The following is a 16,988-nucleotide window of genomic DNA, read 5'->3' as shown; positions in this document are numbered from 1 at the left end:
GTCTTACTAGAGACATTTTTACAAATAGTTTTTAAGTTGTAGATGAACTCAATAGCATTATCTGGTTTATGTATTTTTATGTGGTGCTGAGGATTGAACCCCAGTGCCTCACTTGTGCTAGGCAAGCACTCTACCACTGAGCCCCAACTCCAGCCCACAAATTAATTTATTAAAGCTCAGCTTTTCCTCCTGTCAAGTGGAATATTACCAATATACTTCACAGGGTTGCAAAAAGGAGTTAGAAAAAGTGCTTAGAAGAATATATTCTCTATAATCCTTAGATGTTGTGATTAATGTATCATGCACAATTTCAAGTAGCTTACATCATAAGACACAGCTAAAAATGGTGAAATGAATATCTCCCAGTGGTAGAAAGTGGTAGAAAAAGCACTTTGACACATTCTGGAGTCCTGATACATTCTTACTCTGGAGTCCTGATACATTCTTACTCAGATCGTGAATGGGGTTCTGTGTGCCCCTCCTATGGTCCATGATGGTTTTGCTAGGTTTGTATCTAGTAGGAGTACAGGTAGAGCAGCAGATGACACAGCCTCAGGGCCAAGTTTGGTGGTACTAAGCATGATTCCAGACAAAGAAATTCTCTCCAGCTCGCTGGTGACAGATTCCTGCTTGCTCTTCCTTTAAGTTAAGAGATGAGCAGAGGTTGATGGGCAGGGAGTGGGGGTGAGTTTGATTCTTCCTCATGGCTTTATCTTTGTGAAATAGGTTAGGGAGATTGTTATTTGGACCTTCATGATATTTCTGTACCCTATAATGAGCGAGTCTGTGCTATACAGATTGATAGCACTCCATAAATAGAGATGCCCCCACCTTACGATGGGTTGACTTAAAATATTTCAACTTTACAGTGATGTGAGAGCAGATCTTGGCAACCACTCTATTTTTTTTTCACTTTGAGTTCAATATTCAGTGAATTCCATGAGGTGTACCACACTGTGTTATAAATTGAGCTCTATGCTGGGCACAGGGGTGCAGGCCTGCACCTGTAATCCCAGCAGCTTGGGAGGCTGAAGCAGGAAGATCACAAGTTTGAGTCCAGATTTACCAACTTGGCGAGGCCCTAAGCAACTCAGTGCAACTCTGTCTCTAAATAAAATACAAAATAGGGATGAGATGTGGCTCAGTGATTGAGCACCCCTGAGTTCAATCCCCAGTACCCCCTCACGACAAAAAGAGGTATGGTGTCAGTGATTTTGCTCTGCAGTAGACTCACACCACTGGACTTTGGTTAAGGCAAGCCAGGCTGAGATTTGATATTTGGTAGGTTAAGTGTATTGAATGCATTTTCAATACAATGTTTTTAACCTCCTGTGGGCATCCTTTTATTGTAGGTTGAAGAGCACAAGAGTATTGGTTGGTGGGCTGAGGATTGGGGGGCAACCTCTAAATGTTTATGTCATCTATAGAAAAGCAAAGAATTGAAATAAACCAGTCTGTGCTTTAGTTATATATTAAAAATTCTTGATGTGCCTTATGATGGTAAACATATAACAAATTATTGCTGTAATGACTGATAACACTCAGTTTGGAATTGGGGAGACATGTTAGCATATGACTCTTTGGAGCCAGTACAAGCTTATAAACTCACACAACTAATTAATACCACTTGTGTGCTGGGGTACTGTGCTAAGTGGTTTAGGTATATTTGTTCATTTAAACATCACTGTAACTTGTTTTTTTGGTACCAGGGATTGAACCCTGGGGAACTTAACTACAGAGCCACATCCCAAGCTCTTTTGTTATAACCACAGAGCCACATCCCCAGCTCTTTTTATATTTTATTTAACGACATGGTCTTGCTAAGTAAGTTGCTTAGGGCCTTGCTAAGTTGCTGAGCTTGTTTTAACTTGCAGTCTTCCTGCCTAAGCTTCCAGAGCTTCTGGGATTACTGGTGTGTCACCATGCCTGGCATAGAACCTCTTTTGAAAGGAGAAAACTGAAGTTCATAGAGTTCAAGAAGTTGGTCCAAGGTTACATGGGTTGTAAGTGACAGAATTTCCATGGGCACCCACACAGCCTGGTTTCAGGGTTCATGCTGTGGACTCAAAACTATACTGTCACCTCTCAGCAAAATTTCAACATTGCTAATTTGAAGTTTCCTTAAGTTAGAAAAAGTCAAACAAGAGCACAGTCTAAATCAGCTAAACTTGACTAAATCCTTTGCTCTGTCCCATTTGCAAGCAGGTGCAGCTGTAGGTGGGGGAAATAGGTTCCTTCCTCCCTTTGAGAGTCCAGAATTACCCCTTAAAAGCCACACACTCCTCCTGGTTGTGTCTCCTCTCCCACAGGCATCCCTCTTTCCCCAGACTGTGCCAAGCATACATCACTCTCTTCACACAGGAGTCTCCAAGGGCCTCCAAAATCATAATTAAGTTTTACCTATAGCTGATTTTCTCCCTGGAATCAGCCACTGTGGAATTCTGAGGAACCAAACACTTGTCTTTATCACATTGTTTACTCTATATAAGCCATTTTTTAATTCTTATACCAGGGATTGAACCCCATGGTGTTTAACCACTGAGCCACATACCCAGCCCTTTTCTTGTATTTTATTTTGAGATAGGGACTCACTGAGTTGCCTAAAGCCTCACTAAATTGCTGAGACTAGCCTCGAAGTTGCCATCCTCCTTCTTCATCCCCCTGAGCTGCTGGAATTACAGGTATGCACCACCCCCCTAGCACATCCCCAGCCCCCTCCATCACTCAGACACTCATACTCCACCCCAACTGTACACTTTTGAGTTATTTCTCAAGCTACCCCCTAGGGCCCTCTTCTTCATAGCAGTGCTCCTTTTGTCACCAAATAATGTAGATCAGTGCCTTGAAAATGAAAATGTCTTAATTTGAAGATTATTTTTCCTTTCATCATTCTAGGCAAAGAAATGGCATTTCTTCTTACTGTGAACCATCAGGACGCTGCAATGTAGGAAACATTCTTTGTTGATATTTTGTTCTCTCAGTGGTATCATTGTAGATATTTCTGCCACATCAATCTGGGTTGTGTTATCCATCTGGGATACACTATGGAGGATGGACATGTTCAGGAAGAAAAGGACAGTGGTGTCCAGGGCTTATCTCTACCTAATGGTGGACCGTAATAGTGGCCTGAAGCAAAGTGTAGAGGATTGCGCTTCTGAAGGGTGCATAGCTGCCTACGGATTCACCTGTGACAGTTTCTTACCCTGCAGTGTACAGGGTAGACCAGGCACAGTGGTGCATGCCTGTCATCCCAGCATCTCAGGAGGCTGAAGCAGGAGGATCACAAGTTCAAAGCCAACTTAAGAAACTTAGTTAGGTGCCAAGCATCCCAGTGAGACCTTGTCTCTAAACAAAATACAAAATAGTGCTGAGGATGTGACTCAGTGGTCAAGTGCCCCTGAGTTCAATCCTGGGTTACCCCGTCCCTCCAAAAAAAAATGAAAAAAAGAGCTGCTGGAAAGGGTTTGACATCTTTCTCACTCTGGGTAACGTGACTGTCGTGTCAATATTTTAGCCTCACATCAGTGATGCCCAGGCAGCTTTATCTATTGATGGTCATCTTGCATGCCCCCAATTGTAGCCTGTCTTCTGTCTTTTGCATAGCTCAGTCCTGCACCATCAATGCTGCTTGATGTTGATAGTGACCATGAAATAATAAGAAGGTCAGACATGATCTAGGTGGGTACATGCACACTTGGTGGCTAAAAGTTTTCATGGCTCTGTGTGTATTCATAAAGCACTATGAAGGTGTCAAGAGCATTGATTTTGAGGTTACAAATTAAATCTGGTGGGTAGGAAAATTTGCACACATAGAAACTATTAATAATGAGGATTAAATGTCTCTCTCCCTGTGTGTGCAGCTGGAAAGAGGAACCACTTTTGTGATGCAGTGAAAAATCCCTCACCTACCAATTTATAACACTTTAGCTTTGGCTAAATCTCCAATTTTTCTTATCCTTCTTTAAAAAGGAATGATACCATACGGATTTATGAGCATTAAAAAATTTGATGACCTTAGCACAGTAGGTAGTTGATACATATGTGTGTCCCCTGCATAGATAGTATTATTTTGGTGGATGTGGGTGGTGGTGATGGTGACATGAGCCTTGGAGACATTAAGCATCAACCTCAGCATCCTAATATTGAAAAGAATAATGTTTCTGGGTATTCTGGTTTATTTTCCACTCAGTACATACTATAATAACTATTTGGAAGACTATTGTGAGCATTCAATAAAATATCCTGCTGGATAGATTTTGGTCATCTTTGAATCCCAATACAATTGGGAGCTGTTTCACAGTCATGGAACAGTCTAGATGTTGCTTATCATTTTCCTTCTCATTTTAAGTATCATCTAGGATATGTAATTTTTTTCAGTATTTAGGTGGAACCCAGGGCCTTGCATGTGCTAGGCAAGTGCTCTACCACTGAGATGCATCCCCAGCCTATTCTGATTCTCCTTCCTCTTATTATTATTATTTTGAGACAGAGTCTTCCCAAGTTGCTGAGGCTGGCCTGAAATGTGTCATCCTATTGCCTCAGATGCTAAGATTATAGGTATGTGCCACTGTGACCAGCAAGAAACACAAGTTATTTTTTTGTACCAGGAAATGAACCTAGGGGGCATTTTATCCACTGATCCACATCTCCAGTCCATTTATATATTTTATTTAGAGACAGGGAATTGCTAAATTGCTTAGGGTCTCACTAAGTTGATGAGTCTGGCTTCAAACTTTCAATCCTCCTCCCTCACACTCCCAAACTGCTGGTAATACAGGTGTAAACCACTGTGCCTGTCAGGATATAGAAATTTCCATGGATGTTATTTTTCCATGAGAATTTTAAAGTTTATCATTACTTGGCATATTATAGTTCTTGTTAATAGTGATTATCAATATTTTGTCTTATGCCAGTCATTCATGATAGAGTTGATTTGTCTGTGGAGAGACATATGGCAATGTTTTGCTTGTCATAATTATGCAGAGGTGCTACTATCATCAAGTGAGTAGATGACAGGGACACTTCTAAACCTCCTGCAATGCACACGCCATGCCTCAGAATGTGAATAGTGCCTGGGCTGAAGCACTCTGCACTAACTGCAAGCTCCTTGGAAGCAGCACTGTGTCCTACTCCCTGTCCTGAGCCCTGGCATGGATCCCTATCAGATCTACCTTGGGTCCTCAGATACCTCCTGAGTTACATAGTCTACAAATACACTTAGCCCCTGGGTTTAGCATTTCTGCAGATTAACTTTGTGACTTCTAGATTTTAGGATTCATCCACAGCCATTTTTAATATTTTATTCAGGACAGGGTCTCACTGAAGTGGTTAGGGCCTCACTAAGTTGCTGAGGCTGGCCTTGAACTCATGATCCTCCTGCCTCAGCCTCTTAGATGCTGGTATGACAGGTATGTGCCACCATGCCCATCTCTCTTCTGTTTTTATTTTACATTTTTGATGACAGAGATTTAACACAGGGCCTTGGACATACACATATAGCATACACTATAAATATAATTTTATCCTCTTAAAATATTAATCTCATAATATCACAGACATTAGGGAAAAAAACAGTATAAACACAGCTCAAAGCACTGTCCATGGACTGCCCTCACTCTCAAAACTGTTGGTTCCCAGGCAAGCAAGTACAGAAATTGAGAGAGTTCAGAAACTTGGGAAGCCATGGGCCAGTGCTTGGTGGTTTCTGTTCTCAGTAGGTATCTGTCTTCACCATATTCAAGAATATGAATTTCTTTTACAATGTATGACCTTTTAGTATTTAAACTTTGCATAATAGTTAAAATTGTTGGATAATTCAAATACATATTTTTCCAACTTTTATCATGTAAATGTTAAAATGCACAGAGAAGCTGAGGGAGTTGTATAGTGAACAATTATAGAACTACTAAAAATGTGGATTGGGTTGCCATGCTGCTGCTTGCAGGTCCAGCCAGTGTGGAAATGAAGCCTCCGTTTGAAAATGAACTTCTTCTGGAACAAGCCCTGCCCCTTATTTCATGTATTGTTTCTCCCTGCTGTCGTACCACTCAATCAGGACTGAGTAGTTTCTACAGAGAACTTTAGGTACTGCTCCTCCACCCAGTAGCAATACATGGTTGTTTCAGAAGCACAGAGAGCCCCCATTTGGATCCCCAGTTTTAGTAGGTATTGACATTTAGGTGTCTTAAGTGCACATTTATGTCTCTTTCCCAATCTTACCCTGTCATGTCCTACCCCGAGTCTTCTGCTTATTTTATGGTTTTCTCCTTTCATTCACCTTTTGGTTTACTCTGATCCAACTTCTTTCCTAAATTTATTAGAATTTTTGGTAATTTTTTTTTGTCTTTGTGTGTGTATGTGGGAGTGTATTATGGGTTTTTGTTTTTATTTATTTGTTTTATTTTGGTGGCAATAAAAAAGATATTCAGAGACAATTACAATAATAGTAAAACAGGAACACTTACAAGTGCCAGATGCAAGGCATAGTGAACTATGCCTTAAATCAGAGTGAATCTGTCACCCCCTATTTTTTTGTTTATACACTTTAGTGAAGGAAATAGAGATATGTTTAATGTCTTTGATTACATTTTTACCTTCCAGAAAGTAAGTTTATTATGATATTAAAAGAATTTCTTATAAAATCCAGGACACAAAAACACAAGATTTCTCCTATTCATATTTAAAGCTTGAAAAATATTAAGTGTGCTGTATAACAGAAAGAAAGTTTCAACAGGGTGTCTTTAACCATTTATTTTTTTTCTTTTTATAATGTATATTGTGTGAAGGGACACTTCAACAATTGCTTTCTGGTCACACATAAAACAATTCTACCTGTCTTCTATGAGGGGAACTATGTTGTATCAAAGGATTTCTTGCAACATTTATAAGGACCTTTCTTTCCCAAAGAATTCCTGCCAAGTATTTCCTGTGGGACAATAAAAATAGTTATCTCTTGTTAGGTTTATTTGTTAAAAAGCTAATTATGATGAAATGATAAAGATATTTGTGTCTTACATGTAGTTTTACATTGATTTTTTTTTTTTGTAACAGGCATTGAACCCAGGGGCACTTAGACACTGAACCACATATTCAGCCCATTTTTTACTTTTTATTTGGACACATGGTCTTTCTAAGTTGTTTAGAGCCTCAATAAGTTGCTGAACATGGCTTTGAACTTGCAATAGTCCTGCCTCACCCCAGAGTTATTGCAATTGCAGACATGAACCATTGTGGCTGACTGAAATTAATTTTGATAAATCCTGGGGTCTTTTGGAGATCAGAAAGCTAATATATCTTGTCTAGTAAGTCTCTCCATGAACCCTGAGAAAATTCTCATACTTCTATAAGCACAATACTCTTTGTTTTAAGAAAGCTTTAGAAAATGGAACATCAATGTTTATTCTTAAATTGCAGTTTTCACAAATATACTGGATGAAACAACACAAGTAAAATATCTAATAATTTTCATAAAAATCCTGAGTTATATTAAAATGCTATATCCAGATTCTCAATAATTAGAAAAAATGGAGTAAGATGGAATATGTTGGTTTTGTATTTTTTTAGAGAGAGGGTCTCACTGGGTTTCTTAGCACCTTGCTTTTGCTGAGGCTGGCTTTGAATTTGCGATCCTCCTGTCTCAGCCTCCCAAGCTGTTGGGATTACAGGTATGCACCACCATGCCCAGACAGAATATACTGTTTTAAATTAGTTTAAAACTTCATTTTTTCTTGTTAGTGTAAGCATGTGAATCAAAGAGAACACTAGCGTCATGGGAATAACAAGTATGTAGTTGCATTAAACAAATTTTACATTTTAGCAAATTTTTCACTGTAGGCAAATTTCTTTAACAATTCCAAAAATGTTAGACTACAGTGAATTTTGCTGATAGGTGATGAGCCAAGTTTCAGGGTCTTGGTGATATTATATGTGTTTGCCTCCAATTCCTTTCTGGAAAACATCTGATAAAAATTAACTTTTAACAAAATAGAAGTATCTATACAAATGGCTCATTTATTTTTCTTGGTCCTATCCATTTCCATTTGAGGAATTTTAAAATTTTGAATATAAATGTTTATCTTGACTATTTTAATTAATGTTCTAACATTTGATATGTTTTTCTCCTCACTTTTCTAATTTATCAGCAATTGTTTTGTACTGCTTATGGCTATTTTCCGCAGCTTGGTAAAATTTTATATATTTGTGGAGCATATTCATCACAGTGTAGTAAGTGGAATAACTTGATATTTTCATTTCTTTTAAGAATGTATTCTCACCAAACCCTAGAATATTCAGTGGAGCAGGGAATAAGTTATTTATCATTACCCAATAAAAAGGGAAGGTATAAAAACTATAAGAATGAAAATTTACTTTTTAAGAAGGAATGGAATTTTTTTGGAGAGAGAAAAGGTAAAAAATTTGTCTTAATGAATATAACAAATGAATGATTATTATTTAAAATAAAATCAGGTTATGTTTTGAATAGCATTTCAGAAGACTCCTCAACTTAAGCCACTCCCATTTGGGGGGCTAATACTTTTAATTATGTAATTATACAATTTTACTATTCAGTATTTTGTATAAAACCAGTAATAATATACCATAATTTCAAATCAAGAATATGTGTCAGTCTGCATATATATGCACACTTTATAGGTCATTGTAAAGCTACCTTCAAAATACTTTCAAGAAAATCAACATTCAATCAGTTCTGTCAGCTTTAAAAGTATGATAAGTAACATTTAAACAACAGCAACAAAAAAATCAAAACAATGATCAAAGACTTATTAACCATTTATTTTTTAAAACTAATAATCTGTTCATGAATGCAGATTAGATAAAAGTCTGCAAATTATTAATATAATACTGCATTACTCTTCTATGACAGTTCTTCCATGTGATAAGGAGGTAATTTCCTTCAGAGTATGGGCAAATTGTCCCATGTTTTAAACACACCCCATAGTAATTGCACGTAGAGATATTGTTCTTTCAAATTAAGAAGAAATGGAAGAGCAGCAGTGAGCTTCACTAGAACATTGTAGTTGACAATAACTATTCATTATTTTTTTTTTTTTTTTGGCGGGGGGAAGTTTGGTAATCATTGCTTTTTAAATGCTATAAAAATAAGAAAAAGAAAAGAAGCAGCTGGTTCCTTCTAGAAAATACCAAAAGAGTGCACTTCTCATCTGTCATGGATGGCAATTCAATAAAAGCAAAGACTCAAGGTGCTCTTGGCACAAGGCTTCCAGAAAATTTATAGTCTGTGTGGCCTGCATGTCTGCTTCAAGTCCCCAGAGTAGACAATAGGACTTCATGAGAACACTGGGAATGCTTCTGAGACTAGTCTGCACAAAAGCTAAGTGGGAAAACAACCCTTAGTAAGCAGTAGCAAGGTGAGTTTGGGGCCAATGGGGGAGTTGAAAGCTTAAGCTCATAACTGGAAAATTCTACAGAAAAATAAAGCCACCACACAGTACAGGCAAGGGTGCCTGTGAATGAAGCATGGCTTACCATCAACCCTCTCTATTGTTGAGAAAAGTGTTCTAGTGTCTTTTATACACCATGAGTTTCTCTAAGCTAGAGGAGCATACTTTTTAGACACTCAGCTCTGGGTCTCTTCCTGATGGTTGATGATTTGAGTGAAGGGCACCTATGAATATTCATTTCTAATTTTAATCCCAGTGGAAGTGGTTTTGGTGTATATTTTAAGGTATTTCAGGCCCATAAGTTAGTATAATCACTCTACCTGAAATGTACTCCTTCATTTTCTATAGAAGGAAGGTATTCAACTGGACTCCAAGTTACAATCCTTGAAGATTTGTGTATTTTGTGGTTTCCTGTTGGATGGAGTTTGCTCTTATTTGTTGCAGAAGGAACTTTCCATGTGTCAGACCCAGAAATTTTCTGGTTCATACACATGTCCCCAGTAAGCTTAATCTTGTTGCTATAAAATTCTTTGACGTAATAGCAGTAGTCATCTGGGAATCTGAAGGAATGTGCCTTCAACAAATCTAAAGTGTCCTCTGACTAATTTAGTGAACTACTTACATACAGTGTTTATGACAGTGATTTTAGCTGGAAAGTTGAGAAGCCAACCCAAAAAAGCAACTTCGAGAAAAGCACTGTGGTTACCAAAAGTTTTGACCAAGTCCCTAGATGGCTGTGCACTAAGAGGGGTCAGAATGTGGCATGAGCCAAGGTGTAAAGGACATCTACTCATTCCGCTGCAGGACATAACCATCTGCTGCAGATGGGCATATGGATTGGCATCCACTGAGATTAGTTATGGAGGACTTGGCCTTTACAAGTTTCACCCTGAGTCACAACAGTTAAGTCCTGGGCACAGCTCAAGTGTTTAGCATTTTCTCAGCATGGAACAGCATATGGAATGGTCCTACTTCCACCCAGCTCTTAGCCTTTTTTTTGCCTGAGGGACAAGAATCCACTGCTTTCCTGTGATCTAGTCCCCAGGTTTAAAAAACTGGCAAGATCCTGCCCGCTCAGAGTCTACTGCAGAAAGAATTGCCCACAAAGATATGGCCAACTGACTTCTGCCTTAGTTCCCATTAATGTCATGTTTCAATCCAAGGACAATTTATCCTGTCTTGCTACAACTTTGAAAAAAGGCAGCTCTGTGGATTCAGTCTTCCTCACACATTCACCTTGTCTTTGAAGAAAAGCATTGCCTGATGTTGCCTTCCAAAAGGACCTCTGTTCAGGATTCAGAGTAGGAAAGAACAGAATGGTTACGATGGATGGATAGTGTTCACTTCTTAGGGAAGTAACCAATGTGATTGCAAAATATTCTTTAATTACAAAAAACAGGTTTTTTTTAGCAGCATATGAACACTTTCTGTGATCATTGTGCATTACACACCTGGCTGTGTTCCAGGAAGGTTAAGGAAGAAGTCACTCAACAATTAAGTTCTGTCACTGCCAACAACTGTAGCTCAAAATTAATGACTTTCACTGGAATGTCCTCAGTGTGATTACACAAAAATAATAATCCAAATTGGTACAGGAAGACCATGAAAACTATTGATATTGTTTCTTTTTAAAGCCACCATAATGTGGGATTGCTCTTTGCAGAGGCAAAGCCCAACAGTGAGTGTGTATGTGTGAGTGTGTATGTGTGTGTGTGTGTGTGTGTGTGTGTGTGTTCATACATGGAGGAAAATAAAATTTTAATTTTACTGACTGGGATACCCAGTAATGCATAGCCTTCTGATACTTTGGTCCCTAAGTAATATCAAAAAGGAAGTTCCTTGGCACAAGTCTTCCAGAAAATTTATAGTCTGTGTGGCCTGCATGTCTGCATCAAGCCCCCAAAGCAGACAATAGAGAACACTGGGAATGCTACTGAAACTAGTATGCACAAAAACTAAGTGGAAAACACCCCTGAGTAAGCAGTAGCAATCATCTTTCAACTTAGAAACCAGTTCTGCCTCCTAAGTTTTCTAAAGTACTCATACAAGTTTCCTGGCAAGTTTTCAGTGCCCAATGTACTACTTGGTGTTCCAATATGAAACAGTGTTTAAGTGCCATTTTCAAAGGTTCTCTCTTGTAAAGCATGCTTTTTTGAAAGGCAATCAGTTGAGTACTTCATATAGTGAAATTCACAACAATATTTCAAAGAGAAAAGGCAGAATGATTGAATTAAATAGTATCCCATTTGGAAAGATCCATGGCCAGAGCATCTGCTGGGGTCACAGTGTAAATAAAAAATAAGAACATCAAAATCTCTCTTTAGATACACTTCTAAGAGCCATCAGTGAATATGATTATCAGTAGAAGGACAAAATGAACCACACAGACCGGGCAACACTCTGGATGGTGAAATTTGTGCTACTTTCACCTGAAAGTAAGTTGAAAACAGTGTTTTTGTGGTTTAACTCAGATAAAAGTGAATCAGGCCCTTCATGTCACTGCTCAAACCTCAGACTCTGGGTTACTGAAACTCTAGTGGATCTTTTCTTGTTCAGATAAATTTCTAAGGGGGAAAGCAACTATAGCATCTGAAATTTTGTTTTGTTCTGTGTAGAGAGCCATGGCCAGTCAGAATGACGCCTAGCATTTGCCAGAGGGAATGTTTGAAAGGTGATGCCAGCAAACAATTGAGATGATGATTTGAGTTAAGCTATATATAATTGTTGTGATGCTGGATTGATTGTATTGTATATTTGACCTTTACTGTCAGGCAATGGGGCGGCTCTTGATGCCTCGGGCACCTGCTACTTTGGAGTTCTTGGGGATTCCCAGAGAGTTCCCATTGGTTGGGGAAGTGCCGGAGGCAGGAGTGCTGGTTTTCTGGAAGGGCCACGTGGGGTGGCGTCGGCAGAAAGGCACGAGTGATGTGCCAGTGAGAGCTGAAATAAAGTAGTTGCTGTTTGAACATACAAGGCTTTGTGGTGGCTACGTTATTCGTGCTCAGCCAGACTGCGGCAGTTCTTAAAGAAATTTTTCTAAATCTTGTCAGAATTTTCTATTCCCAGATTCTTTCTTCAGTTCTGATCACAACTTTTTTATTTCATGCAAAAATATTAGTCCTTGTTAAAGAGGGGCTGCTAAAACTGCTTTTTCTCAAAGCAGATTACTTGGTTGTTTTAATAAAATTACATTCAAATGTTTAAAACTGTGAAGTGTGTAATGAAGAATTACTATGGGTGATATAATGTTAGATTTTGATCGTATTCAGCTTTTCAAGGCCCCAATTCTATCACCTTGTGGAACTCCATTTATTATGTCACCATCACTACCTTGTTCAGGTTTCTGATTGTCTTGATTTTCTACACTGCTTGTTGAAATACCACCTAAGAGAAGTCTGGTGAAGATTGATGCTGCTTAGTGTGTTCCATTCTTCTGCCTCCCTAACTTTTGCTGAATATGGTCCCTATCCAGCCAGACACTGGGTTGTTTCATGACCAAATTCTTCTGCTGAGGCCTGATCTCTGAGCTGGGTCTACAGATTTGGACCCAGGAAATAGTCTTGGCTGCTCTCCTCCCATAATGCTTTATGATGTGGCCTATTTGAGTGGACATTAGATCAAGGCAGACTTTACAGTGCATGGAAATGGCACCTTCTACATTTTCATACATACCCAGAAATTATTTTACAATGGCATCCATTGGGGTGCTATCATCCACAAGGAAGAAACCATGGTGATCAAAGAGTTTAGCAACATATATCCTTTTACTCAGAAAATACCTATAGTAACATTTTGAGTCTTACTATCAGGAGAATGTTGTGTATCTTGCATAAATTCTGCAGAAGGTGGTCTGATATTTTTCATTTTAAATCTCCATTTTTTGCTATTTCATAGTGTTTGTTTTTATCAATGTCAAATGTGTTGAAATTTAAGAAGCCATAATGTGTTGCCTTCTTCATTATATGAGAACAGTAAAGAAAGTAATATAAAATTTGAAACTTCCATAGGCAGCAACTCTGAACGGATTAGAGGATGTATTTCCATAGATTGATATTTTATGTGCATTTTCTGGACTTCTCCCAAATATAGAACCATATCCCATATGACAAAGAAAGCAGCAGTAGCTTTTCTCTGATCAGAGCTAGTAAAATGAATAATTCTCCTCCTTATTCTTGTAATGCAGTTGAATTTCTTATTTTTGTTGTAAAATTATCTGCAAACCATTTATGAATTGAATAGTTTGAAATCTGCACAAAAATCCTCATGTTCAAGTTTATTGCCTATGAGGAAAAATGTCTATTTGATGTATTTTTTAGTCTGCTATAGAAAATGGCACAGTGATGGCAATTAGTGTTAGACCAGGACGCAAGAAAAGACCACTGACTCCAATTAAAATCAAATTAAAGCAAGCTTATTATTTCGACCGGCCGGGCTGCCTTTCCCTCCCAAAACGGCGGGAACAAGACAGCCCCGAGGCTTCTTTGTGGCCCAGTTTTATAGCCCAAAAAGTTACACAAAGGGGGGGTTACAGATAACAACATTCTGAAGAGCATAACACAAGTTTACATTTTTGCTGGCCCCGGCATCAGAATTTATGGAGATCTTAGAGACTCAGAGAGGGTCATTGTCCGGCCAGGGAAGGCTAGAATTTATGAGGCGTCACTAAGGTTTAGGAAAGGGTTGTTATCTGGTCAGGGAAAACCGGACCTGGGTGAGTTCAGGGCACGGGCAGGCATTCCAATCAGCTCTACAACATCAACTAATGGCCAGGCCATACAGACATCCTGATATTTTTACAGAAAACAGAAATGAATCCTTCATAACTTGTGACAAGCTGGCTTCTAATCTAATGAGATAACTAGGCTAGGTATATCATTAGTAATGTCCAGGTATAGATCATTATCAAGGTGATGCATGTTCTGCAATATGGAGGTATAACTCTTCTTCACACTCAGGAATTTCAATCAATAGTGCCAAGAACAGGGGCATGCAGTGGCCCAACTCATTTGCTCATCAATTTTCCACTTCATGGACTTATCCATGGCCCAAAATAGAATAACAGCCATGGACCCATGCATATGCATGCCCAGGAGGCCTATACCAGCCCCAAGAGAGTTTACATGGATAGAATGTGGGATTTAAAACATAACAAATTTAATATGGTTTAGATTTTTTTTATATTAGTAGCTATTCTCAAGAATTGATTAAAATCTTGGTAAATACAAAACTACCCACCAGCAGTTGCCTTGGTTTCCATCCAAAACTCACTACTTTTAGTTGATACTGATTGTTTCTGTCTTCCTATACATGAGTTCTTCCTAACCAGAGAGTTCAATGTACATACTGTTTGTGTGAGAGGTAAGAAGAGCTTTGCCATCCATCCTGTGTTTTTCCTGTGGAGTATCAATCATAAGACTGTCTTATGAAAATTGAACTAAGGATGAAAGGTTGTACCTGATCCACTATTAAAAGAAATGTTTCTATGCAGCATAGGATGAGAGTAGCAGACCACTGTTTCTTCACTGATACCCTCTCTATTGCCCATTCTCTCATCTATAAAGCCAAGCATAGGATAGATCCACTCCACAGGCTGCTCCTGGAACACATTTTTCCAACTTTTCCATCAGAACAGAAAGTATTTCTTTCCAAGTCAAGTTCAGTGCCATCAGGATTCTGATCGGTCCTGTCTGTTATGTGCCCAGCCCTAAGACTACAGAAAAAGGGAGAAGAGAGTTATATGGGTCCTCCTCCATGTCCACATACTCTTGGAGCTCCTCTGTGTGATCTCTCCAGGAGTGCAGTTGGACATATTTGTTAGCACAAGGTTTCTAGAGAGTAAGATCTCTTAAAGTCACACCTAGAGTTAGCACAGTGCTTCTTATATAGCCCAGAGACCAAATCACTCAAAGACCAATGCATTCAGAGAAAAGGGATACATACTCCAGTTCTTTTTTTAATATCTAGTTTTTAGTTGTCATTGGACACATTACCATTATTTAATTTTATATGGTACTGAGGATTGAACCCAGGGCCTCACACATGCTAGGTGAGCATTCTACCACGGAGCTACAACCCCAGTGCCATACTCCAGTTTGTGATGAGATATATATTTGAAAAATTGTAGCCATTTTGAATTTATTATACCTACTCATAATAGAACTAGAAATTTGCTTTTCCAGGGTTCACTGAAGACTGAGTCCAGACAAAATCTGCTTAGGTGTATTGTTTCCAGACTGGCACAGACACGTGGTAGTGTTGCCTTCAAGGGCATTCAACAGAACTGCTTCCTTTACCCAGGTATTGTAGCCATGAAGAGGCAGCTTTTGGATTTCTCTTTCAAGGAGGTTTGCTGCCTAGAATACTAAGGAGTGCAGGTGGCAGCCTCTGGTTGTCAGCACCATCAGTCTCTGCCTCAGTTGTAGAGAGCTTTTCCCCCATCATCATGCTTTTTCTGAGCACTCACTACTTTTAGTTGATTCTGATGTATACTCCCTATACATGAGTTCTTCCTAGCCAGGGAGTTCAATGTACATACTGTTTGTGTGAGAGGTAAGAAGAGCTTTGCCATCCACCCTGTTTTTTTTTCCCCTGTGGGCTATCAATCATAAGACTTTCTTATGAAAATAGAACTAAGGATGAAAGGGTGTACCTGCTCCACTATTAAAAGAAATGTTTCTATGCAGCAGAGATGAGAGTAGCAGACCACTGGTTCTTCACTGATACCCTCTCTCATTCTCTCATCTATAAAGCCAAGCATAGGATAGATCCACTCCACAGGCTGCTCCTGGAACACATTTTTCCAACTTTTCCATCAGAACAGAAAGTATTTCTTTCCAGGTCAGGTTCAGTGCCATCAGGATTCTGATTGATCCTGTCTGTTATGTGCCCAGCCCTAAGGCTACAGAAAATGGGAGAAGAGATTTACATGGGTCCTCCTCCATTTTCACATACTCTTGGAGCTCCTCTGTGTGATCTCTCCAGGAGTGCAGTTGGACATATTTGTTAGCACAAGGCTTCTAGAGGGTAAGTTCTCTTAAAGTCACACCTAGAGTTAGCACAGTGCTTCTTCTATTTTTATTATTATTATTGGTTGTTCAAAACACTACAAAGCTCTTGACATATCATATTTCATACATTTGATTCAAGTGGGTTATGAACTCCCATTTATACCCTGTACACAGATTGCAGAATCACATTGGTTACACCTCCAGATGTTTACAGTGCTTCTTTTTATATAGCCCAGAGACCAAATAACTCAAAGGCTAACTCACATGCTAGGTGAGCATTCTACCATGGAGCTACAACTCCAGCGCAATACTCCAGTTTGTAATGAGAGATATATTTGAAATATTGTAGCCATTTTGAATGTATTATACCTACTCATACTAGAACCAGGAATTTACTTTTCCAGGGTTCACTGGAGACTAATCTGAGTCCAGACAAAATCCGCTTAGGTGTATTGTTTTCAGACTGGCACAGACACATAGTAGTGTGGCCTGGGAGAGCAATCAACATAACTGTTTCCTTTACTCAGGTATTGTAGCCATGCAGAGGCAGCTTTTGAAT

The 16,988-nt window shown here is 39.0% G+C and overlaps 1 protein-coding gene across 1 annotated transcript in view; it reads right to left on the bottom strand.

Moving 5' to 3' along the window:
* The window catches only part of LOC144256075 (syncytin-1-like), a 43,056-nt gene that overhangs the window by 11,538 nt on the left and 14,530 nt on the right, over positions 1-16,988 (bottom strand).

The sequence above is a fragment of the Urocitellus parryii genome, chromosome 7, assembly GCF_045843805.1.
Source record: "Urocitellus parryii isolate mUroPar1 chromosome 7, mUroPar1.hap1, whole genome shotgun sequence".
Classification (NCBI taxonomy): domain Eukaryota; kingdom Metazoa; phylum Chordata; class Mammalia; order Rodentia; family Sciuridae; genus Urocitellus; species Urocitellus parryii.
The sequence above is the reverse complement of the archived record's forward strand: the minus strand, read 5'-3'. Positions and strand labels throughout refer to the sequence as shown.